This window comes from Artemia franciscana, chromosome 11 (assembly GCF_032884065.1).
Source record: "Artemia franciscana chromosome 11, ASM3288406v1, whole genome shotgun sequence".
Taxonomy (NCBI): Eukaryota; Metazoa; Arthropoda; class Branchiopoda; order Anostraca; family Artemiidae; genus Artemia; species Artemia franciscana.
The window spans coordinates 13,606,685-13,616,365 of record NC_088873.1 but is presented as its reverse complement, the minus strand read 5'-3'; positions in this window follow the sequence as shown (position 1 = coordinate 13,616,365).

Sequence of the window (9,681 nt, the reverse complement as noted above, 5' to 3'; positions counted from 1 at the left end):
CCCCCCCCCCCAAAAAAAAAACCATAAGAAACATTTAATAAGAAACATTTAATAAGAAGCCTTTAATAAGAAACTTTTAATCTGTCTCTTAAAGGAGCCAAGTGTTCGTGACTGCCGGATCTCAGCGGGAACCCAAGTTCCAAGCACGCCCCACAGTCACAGCCAGGCCGAAGTCTGAACGAACCGAGGGACTAGCTGGAATCATCACATTCTCCCGGTTACAAACCATATACAAATTTACTTCCCCTACTAGTTTAGGCAGTCCCGTAAAACAACATAGGAGATCTCCCTGGAAGTATTGATATGCCAACGAAGATAGAGATAAAACATAAATATCTTTAATTTTGAGGAGGTCAAAAGGAGTGTGTGTAGCCGACTGGAGAATTCTTGCCGCTTTCTCATAGATTGTGAATAGGAGCAAGTACCGAGGGAAATGTGGACATCCACACAGACGAACAGTAACATATATAAGGGCAAATCAGAGAGAAGTATAAAAGACTGAGGATAGGGAAAGGAAATAAACGCTTTTATTTTCAGATAATCCCAAGTCCACGGGAAATTTTCACTCTTATTATTTGAACATGCCACTTAAATGATAAATTTTCATCCAAAAGAACTCCCAGGAATCGCACATATCGATCCAGGAGACGACTTATGGAGCCTCTTGGTGTATGAAGCTCAGTAATTGTGGGGCAGCTCACACCTTTACGAGAAAAAATAAGAAGGTAGGACTTTTTTCATTTAAAGTTAGTTGATTTATGTGAAACCAAAAGAGTATTTTCTCTGTCATTGCTTGAAGCTTTAGAATAAGGGATGATTCATCCGGAGCTGCAGCACCTAAAGTAGTGTCATCTGCAAATGCTATTAATTCTTCTCGACTATCAGGCGTGAACACCAACGTACTCTGAGAGTAAGGTTTGTGACGCAATCCACAGCAAACATTGTTAATTGGTGTGTTAAAAAGTAGGTAGAGATCATTCAAATAGATGAGGAAGAGGGTTGGCCCAAGAATAGAACCTTGGGGTACTCCGTATTCAATTGGAACTTTTTCATAAGTAACCTCCGTTGTGATAGATCTGTCAGTTAGGTATGACGAGAACCAAGACACTGCTTCCCCACGGACATCAACATGACAAAGTTTACCAATAAGAATCTTATGTGTTAGGCTGTCAAAAGCTTTCTTTACATAAAAAAATGGCTGCAGGAATAAGATTAGAATCTAAAGATCATCGTATAAACTGAAGAAGTCTATTACAAGCATGTTCTGTAGAATACTTTGCGCGAAACCCAAACCGATGCTGATGGAAAAAAATTTAACTTCAAGAAATCTCACCAGACGTTTGAGCATTGGCCTTTCAAATATCTTAGAGAACACTGACAAAAGAGAGATCGGCCTGTAGTTCTCAGGATCCTTTCGGTCACCTCCTTTAAAGAGAGCTATAACTCGTGCAAGTTTAAGACGTTGGGGAAATACTCCTAGTTGAAATGATATATTAATCAAATGGTAAATTGGGGTGATAATCAATGAAGAATATGTTTAATTACTTTAGCAGAAATTTGGTCGAACCCTGCTGAAGAATTCTTTATAGACAGAACAATATTTATAATTTCCTGCACTGTAACCTCCCCAAGAACCATTGATTTCAAGCACGAGGGACCTAAGAACTGCTTCCAAGACTGTGACACTGAGGAATAAGAAACGCTATTAGCAGTTTTTTCCCTATCTCCTCAAAGAATTTATTCATATGATGTCGAATTTGGCCTTTTTCTGTTACAAGTTGATCGTCTACAATGAGAGACTTAGGGAGACCTTCTGGTTTCATGGATGGTCGAATAACTTCCTTAATCACGTCCCACGTCTTTTTTATATTTTTACCGCAATCAACAAATCTCTTTGTAAAATATACTGTTTTATAGCTCTGCGAATAATTGATTTCAGAATATTACGGTACAACTTAAATTCTTCTAACTTGGCTTTATTTGGTCTTTTTTGTACTCCTTCCAAAGGTTCTGCTTCCTTTTTATTGACTTAACGACTCCAGATGTTAACCAGGGAGCTATAGGTGTTGATCTTTTTGATTGAGGATTTTTTAAAGGAGCTTTTAGACAATAAGACGTGAATTTTTCCTTAACAGTGTCATAAAACCAGCCAAATATGTCGTTATAATAATTGCCTAAACTAATATTTTCTGCTTAAGAAAAGTCCCATTTATATGTACCAAGATCTTCTTTCAATTTATCCAGCTCCACTTGAGAGCAACAAAATCTCGGTTTATCCTGGGGGACTAATCTTTGTGGATTTTGGAGGATTTGAAAATCCACAAAATCCATGTCACAACATGGTACTACGCACTTTGCGATGATTTTTTATCAACAAGAGTCAAAATCCTGTACTGACAATCTCAAAGCAAAGCCTTTTCCCATTCCATGTATTACAAGCAAATATTTTTACTCTAGACGAGACTCAAAGACGTCACAATATCCCATACAATTATATTTTATTCGGAATCAATGTTTTTAGTCGATATGCATATGCCGTTCCAATGCGTTCAAAGAGAGGTGATGAACTTTCAAGGGCTTTTCAAGGGCCCTTTTTCTATCTTTTAGCAACATTCTTATAGAAAAATTCAAACAAGTACAGAACAGGGAATAACACGTCTTCGCTAGTCTATACAAAGCCTTAAGCCGGCTTAAAACGGAACAGCAAAAGTCCCTGGGATCTTCAGTTGAGTGGAAGCTATGTGCAATCCTGGGCCCGTCTTGGTCACAACATGGTATTCCACACTTGGTGATGCTTTTTTATCAACAAGAGTTAAAATCCTGTTCTGACAATCTCAAAGCAATGCCTTTTCCCATTCCGTGTTTTACAAGCAAATATTTTTACTCTAGACGAGACTAAAAGACGTCACAATATCCCATACAAGTATGTTTTATTCGGAATCAATGTTTTTAGTCGCTATGGATATGCCGTTCAAATGATTCCAAAGAGAGGTGATGAACTTTCAAGGGCTACAGCCCTTGAATCTATCTTTGAATAACATTCTTATAGGAAAGTTCAAACAGATCGTGGTAATGAATTTGTTAATGTATATGTGGAAAAGTTTTTGTTAAAATATAATACGATACTCTATCATAGTCATAGTCCAATAAAGACGGCCTTGAATGAATGTTTGATAAGAACAATTCGACTTTTAATCTCAAGGTATTGTACACTGAAAAATACTGGTGCTTTTATTCAAGATGTAGATCAAATCATGTCGATTTATAGTCAAAATCCTCGTCGATCCCTGTCAAATCATAGTCGTCTTGAAGTTCATCACAGTAACAATACACTTGACATTTTTCTTAAACAATATTTCAATGAAAATGTTGAGAAGAAAAAATTTAATGTTGGTGATACAGTTCGAATAAATCGGACAAAGAATATTTTTGTAAAGGGGAATTGCTCGTGGTCCACTGAACATTTTAAGTGTCAAAAACGCTAAACATGTAACGTATCGCCTACGTGGTATGAATTTTTCTAATACTTCGAATATGAATTTTAATAGTTAAAAACAATGGAATCTATAAAATTGAAAATATATTAAAGAGTCGTGCTCGCAAGGCTAAGAGACAGTTTCTGTTTCGCTGGCTAGGATATAAATGATTTTGATTCTTAGATTGTCGATGAAGACATTCACAATGCCTAAGGATTTCTATGTAACACTCATGTCCAATCTCTCTGCTCCCCTCTGTACGATTTGAGTAAAACAAGTAATTTATGGACAAAAATCCCCAGCCGTCAAATTGGAGGGAAAGTATGAAGTTTCTCTGGTCGACTGTATTCTAAAAAATCTTAAATGTTACCCTGAGAAAGGATCGTAGATATGCGATTAAAGTAAGGCCCTTTGACTTTTTCGACGACGGTTTGGTGTCAAATTTTGACTCTGATGATTACCCCTTTACTAATATACCTAATCAGGAATACAATACAAGAATATGCATGAGCTGTGTCGATTTATCAACACAAAAATTGAGAGTCGAAGGGTGGCTTCACATTCAACTATTAAACTGAACAGGGGAGAATTGACATTACCAGTCCGTTTGAGAATGAAAGAATTTTCCTCAGTGAGGATTTTCGTGATGTTTTTGGTTTTAAAGATCGTATTATTAGAGAAAAAATTCCAGTGGCAAGGACCATGTTATCTATACAGACTATGCACCCGGCATCTCATTGGACACTTGTATATTTCTTTATGCGTCCTTTGTCGAAACATCGGGAGTCAGTAATACCAATGTCCCCTCTTACGTATTCTCGAAGGAAAAACCAGTCACGAGGACATTTACCAGTACAATATAAAGCATCTTCAATATATTCCAGTCAACACTTTATATTTGGAGCTCTGTCAGTTAACATTAAGAAGTGAATTGGGTGAGTTTCTAGCAATAAGAAAAGGTTTGGCTGTGACCACATGTCATTTTCGGCCTATTCAGTGAGACAGTCAATAGAAAAAATACTTTTGTTTGTCCTGATATTGATTGCTATATTGCTACTCTTAGACCACGGCAATTGGGTCATGAAATGGACTCTTACAGGGATGATTCGTCAATGTCCGGTTACGGTCTCGTCAATTGGTTTGCTAAGTTGTTTCACTCTGCTCTACTCCTGGCCAAAAAATATATTGACCCGGTTTTCGCGGGTTCTTCATCCTCTACACTACACGATTGATGCTCTGGGAAGGATTTTAAAGGAAGTATTTCACAAAATCTCAGGTCCAGCGTGCGATCCCTCGGTGAGCGATTGAAATCACGAAAAAGTGGGAAAGGTTTAAAAAGGGCGAGAAACACCTCATCAGTCTCAATTCGGTTCGGAAGCGTAAAACATCGCTCTTGTCAAAGAAGAAAAAGAAACGAAAGGAAAAATTATTTGATCGAAAAAGGATTCTTTTCCAAGAAGTAGCATATCTACTACATGGAGAATCTTAACCTTCAGTCAACTCATCTCTAAATCTTTTCAATGCGAAAAATGTTAATGTGAGTGTAAAACATAGTTATTATGAACAATTTTACCCGAAACCACTGCTCTCTGAAAACGGTCATTTTCATAGTTATTTCATTGAAGGTTATTTCATAGATTTAACTTCTACTTTTATAGATTTGCATATGATTGTCAAAAAATCTAATAATGATAAAAATAAGTGCAGCCGAGGGGTTATCCTATGATGATTTTATACTTCAAAATTTGTTTAGGCAAATAAGTGTCTTCATAAATGGATCGTTGGTGAGTACCAGCAATAATCTTTCAAATTATGCAGGTTATATACAATTTATGTTGATGACTCCATTGTCATATAACTCATGGTATCATTGTATTGAATTTGTCCGGTACTCAAGCTATGACTATTGTCCGAACGGGCACAGTGCGTTTAGAGTGTACCTTTGCTGAATCAGTAGCTGAGAGTATTGCATTACTTTCACTAAATCAATTTGGACCTATTGGGAAATTACCCCCGATGGCAGTGTCCCACTAGAATTGGCACTATGAACACAAATCACCGTATTCAATCTGGATTCTTACATGCTAACATTACATTATGCTAACATTAGTCGCTTAAGCTGATCGCTTATTGGATCGATAGAGAAATGGGAGGAGTGACTGAAGGCCTGAGATCTTCAAACAGATGCGCAATATTATTTTGTTTTGTTTCTAATAAAATATCAATAAATTGAGTAAATGTCTTGGGGCCAGGACACATAAGTCTCAGACAATAGTCCAAAGACGGAAACTCATTTCTCATTGTATCGTAAATAATTCCTTTAGTGAAGATTCTCTTCTGCACTGACAATGTTTGAAAATCTTTTTCTAGGATTAATCATTTTTCCAAAGTGACAAGATTTCCTATAATTTTCTGTCTGTCGACTTTATTCATTTTTAATCCTGACAGTCTCACTACCGATTGTAGACTAACAATAGATCTCGCTAGTAACAAACTCTCTTCATTTTTAATGATTGGTTCATGGTTTTATGAATGTTTCCGTGGGTAGACTATCATTGGCGCTAGTTCAGTTCAGTTTATTAAGTTCAGCTAGTAACGTTGTTATTCGTCAATTCAACTTTAATTTCCTTGCTAATAATATCCGCTAGTGCCCATTTTATTTTGCTTGCGGTTTCATTGTCTATTACCACATTGTTTTTTCATAGATAACAGTTTCGGCATCTAGACAAGATATGTTGTGTGATAATGCTAGATGCGTATACTTTTCTTCTTTTTACCTTTCGTGGAATGGTAATAGTGGGAGGATGGTGTTGAGATTTATCAAGTGGTAACGTGTTACCAGCAACAAGAAGTTGACCTTTGTCATCAACTAAAAGTTTTAGTTCGAATTCTCTTCAAGACTAACTTCTCTGGAAATGCTACTCTCCCATATCCACCTCTATAACACTTGAATTTTCTCGGTACTCCAGTGAAATGTAACTCCTTACTCTCATGACAACGCAAGCATACATATCCAATAGTGTTACCATTAGCACTCGTTTGATAATCCAAAAATTCTCTTTATTGGCATTCAATGCTACTACAACACTATCATGTACACACATCTTCTTGGAATATTTCATCTTCACTTTTTGAAAAATAAGATGTAGATGTTTATCTTTCCGATGCAGAAATAATACTGGAGCAAATCTAGCAGCTCACACAAGATTACGTCACCCTAGCCTGTAAATATTGGACCTAGATCATTTTTTTTCGACTGGGACTTTCCCCCTTGGCTAACGGATTAACGGACTAACAAGTTCTATTTTGTAACACCCAAACTTTATGACGTAAAAACCAAAGAAATCCTCATTTGGCGGGGTCTTCTAAGTTTTTTTAAAGAACCATCACAGAAATCCTGAAGTAAAGAAACCCTGAACGATGTTTTAAAGACTCCCTATTAGGTAAAACCGAAAGAAATCATGAAGTAAACAAGCCCTTGTGGATTTTTTAAACACTCTCTATTAGGTAACAACCAAACCCTGTGACGTAAAAACCAAAGAAAACCTAATTTGGCAGGAACCCTGAAGATTTTTCCCAACGCCCCTAGGTTTTTTAAACATGGTTCGTTAAGAAAACATTTCCTATGACGCAGCATGCCCCTGCATCTCTTAAAAAACCTTCCCTTTCACGTAATTAATACCTGCCTCTTGTGCTGGGGGAATCGCCGTTAAACCTTCGTGATTAAAGAAAGAAAGGAGTAGCGGCTAAATGTCATTTTAAAAGCATTATTCTGTCACTACTGTTGTGCACGTTTGACGTTAACAGTGTTTAGGTCTCAATAGCTATGTAACAATGTCAACGGCATAAGTATTGGCATACCCAAAGACACAATGGATGATATTCTGGAATAATTGCATCGGTTCCTTAAGGAATATCTATGGCCTTGCTGTAAACCAATCTTTTTTTATGTCTCTAAAACCTGCCATCATTGATTGGCTGGATACTTTTTAAGGACGGTAGATGTACAAATATAATTAAATTATCCTTGTTTGGACGTCATGATTGACTTGATTTGGGTATTCACCACAAATTAAGTCCTTACAGCAAACATAGACCAGTTGTGGACATTCAATGGAAAGCGAAGGTAGCTTATAAGACCGTCTATGAAAAACGGTCCCTAATCAACTTCCCACAGAATACTAGCATGAGAAGTTTTGAATTAGTTATGAATCTGCAACTTTTTCAAAACCGTTATTCATATCATGGTTATTTGTTTACAAAATAGAGAACATTGAGATTCGTAGTCTTTTTATTGACATGAAGGTAAAGACTGGAGTTTGGCGTTAAGATAATTAACAAGAACTTTTTCCGCTACTGAGAGTCACTTTTTGGGTCCAGCTTAGTTGTTCATTAACTTCTATTTTTTTTTGTATGATGAAAGAGCAGCGTGGTCTTCGTTGTCACTTACGTCAAGCTTATGGATTGCATTTGATCATGGATATATTTTTTTAATTAATGTAATAACTTAGGGAAAACACTAGACAGGGATAGCTAATACTATTCTAAAAAAAAAGATTCTGGAATGCTGCAGAAGGGACAAAGTCATTCTAAAACTCTTAAAACGCAATTTACACTTAAATATTTTGCAAAAACTACAATTCACATTTAATTACAGATAAAGTCACTAAATCACATTAATAAAAACAAAGAATACTGGAGACATGCTAAATGTTTTGGAAGCTTTTTCTTTTTCCACATAATGTGTCCATGGTTGAATTTTCTCAGGGATAGGAAGTACTTTATATTACAGCAGCTTTTGTTTGTCAAAAGAAAAACGTGTTCTACGTTGGAATACAAATCTCAAGTGAGCAATCTAATTTGAATTTTTAAGGCCGCTCCTTAACCCGCAACTATTTAACCTTACGTAGAGAAAACTTTGTTCTATTAAATATAAAATACGGCACTCAAAGAAGGACCTTGATTTATTTAGATCTTGTATGAATCATACTACTGCACTTAAATAAAAATGCAAAAATTTCCAGATGACACAAACGCTTGACACAAGAATAATATACGATCTCTTTAACGATTCCTCATTAATAATGACTGAAGCTGAGCAACTTATCATTAGTCATGACAAGACCGATTATAATAGCAAAAATTCGCTCTAATATTAATGATACAAGTACTCATGCCAGCCTAAGTCATGACCGTTTTTATCAGTTTACTCCAAAGGTTGTAAAAGAGTCGATAATTGTAAAAAAAAAATAGCGGAACCACTCTGCAGTTGTACAGCAAAATTTTCTCTCTTCATAACTTTTGCCCAAAGTTCAATGGCCTACCAGAATTGCACAAACAAGGCATCCCTCCAAGACCTATTGTTGCCTTGAAGCCCCTTTTTCAAGTATTATAAAATACTTAGTTACTGCTTTCAAGCTTCTATCTTATTCCCAGAAGTCTTTCACGGGGATTTAGTAGGTCTGGCAGAAAAAACATTGGTATTTCTAAAAGTAGGTATTTCTTAAAGTACAATATTAAGTACCTTTGACATTATTTCAGTGAATCAAACGTCCATGGTTTAAAATTTGATCACTTGTTAAGAAGAACTTCGAAAACCAATATCATTTACTCAAAGAATCGGCAACAGGGCTCGATAATGACACTCTAATGAATTCAGTTAGATTGAATAGCAACTATTCATTGCATTTTCAGCCTCGAGTTTTTTTTACCAACAGATAAGAGCGTCTCCCTATGGAGACCTCTCCACCAGGTTTATTTGCAAATATTCACGTTAAATATCTTCAGAATCGGGCATTAAATTCGTATTTTCTGAATCATATATTTTAGGGACGTTTCCTGGATGATGTTATATCAGTTTGGAATTGGGGTGAAGATGCACTTAAAGGTTTTCTAGACCGTCTGATAGAAACCTGCAATTCACTGTAAAGACAGAAAAAGAAGGTAAAATATGATTCCTAGATGTGTCGATTATAGATAATATGAATAAGCTCGATTTCTCAGAAACCCAAACAAAATAATAGATAACTCCACTTTAAATCTAACCGTCCTCCAAAAGTTAAAAGAGGCGTTGCGATATCTCTAGTGGTTTGGGTCCTTAATATTTGGTCAAAGGCATATGCTCAAAAGGAAATAGATTTTATTTAAGACACACTTTTCGGAAATGGTTATCATAGCCCTAATATGAAAATCCCTCGTCTGGTTT